The sequence below is a fragment of the Carassius carassius genome, chromosome 18, assembly GCF_963082965.1.
Source record: "Carassius carassius chromosome 18, fCarCar2.1, whole genome shotgun sequence".
Taxonomy (NCBI): domain Eukaryota; kingdom Metazoa; phylum Chordata; class Actinopteri; order Cypriniformes; family Cyprinidae; genus Carassius; species Carassius carassius.
The window spans coordinates 8,697,279-8,698,685 of NC_081772.1; positions in this window are offsets into that span (position 1 = coordinate 8,697,279).

Genomic DNA, 1,407 nt, shown 5'->3' on the forward strand with positions numbered 1-1,407 from the left:
CCGAGGCCGAGCCCCAGGGACTTCAAACTCGGGTCGATGATAGACCCCGTGGCCCCCTATCAGACGCTTCCAGCCCAGAGCCGCCAGCCCCCCGGGTGCCGGGGATAGCGCCCCCCAAAGTTAAAAACTTTGAACGGCCGTATCTCGCCGAGGCCGAGCCCCAGGGACTTCAAACTCGGGTCGTTGATAGACCCCGTGGCCCCCTATCAGACGCCGCCAGCCCAGAGCCGCCAGCCCCCCGGGGGCCGGGGATAGCGCCCCCCAAAGTTCGAAATTTTGAACGGCCGTATCTCGCCGAGGCCGAGACCCAGGGACTTCAAACTCGGGTCGATGATAGACCCCTTGGCCCCCTATCAGACGCCGCCACCCCGGAGCCGTTGCTCCCCAGGGGGCCGGAGATAGAGCCCGCCCTGGGTGAAACTTTGAACGGCCGTATCTCGCATAGGCCGAGACCCAGGCACTTCAAACTCGGGTCGCTGATAGACCCCTTGGCCCCCTATCAGACGCCGCCACCCCGGAGCCGATGCTCCCCAGGGGGCCGGAGATAGAGCCCGCCCAGGGTGAAACTTTGAACGGCCGTATCTCGCATAGGCCGAGACCCAGGCACTTCAAACTCGGGTCGCTGATAGACCCCTTGGCCCCCTATCAGACGCCGCCACCCCGGAGCCGATGCTCCCCAGGGGGCCGGAGATAGAGCCCGCCCAGGGTGAAAATTTGAACGGCCGTATCTCGCCGAGGCCGAGACCCAGGGACTTCAAACTCGGGTCGATGATAGACCCCGTGGCGCCCTATCAGACGCCGCCACCCCGGAGCCGATGCTCCCCAGGGGGCCGGAGATAGAGCCCGCCCTGGGTGAAACTTTGAACGGCCGTATCTCGCATAGGCCGAGACCCAGGCACTTCAAACTCGGGTCGATGATAGACCCCTTGGCCCCCTATCAGACGCCGCCACCCCGGAGCCGATGCTCCCCAGGGGGCCGGAGATAGAGCCCGCCCAGGGTGAAACTTTGAACGGCCGTATCTCGCATAGGCCGAGACCCAGGCACTTCAAACTCGGGTCGCTGATAGACCCCTTGGCCCCCTATCAGACGCCGCCACCCCGGAGCCGATGCTCCGCATGGGGCCGGGGAATCGCCCCCCCAAATGTCAGGATCTGTACCCTTATAACTCTGGCACCGGGCCGCTCCGGGACTCGGGGGCGGTGGCGTCCGGTAGGCCCCGAGGCCCACTACATGTCCCCCGAGTTTCAGCTCCGGGGACCCCTCCGTTGCGGAGATATCGGTGAAAAACTTTTGACCGGGGCCCGCCGGAGAAACCGCCCGCCGATGCCGAAGCTCTGGTCGGCCACGACCCTCCGGGGACCCACCTGGAACTCCGGAGGACCACCCCGACCCGTTCGCCGTGCGGG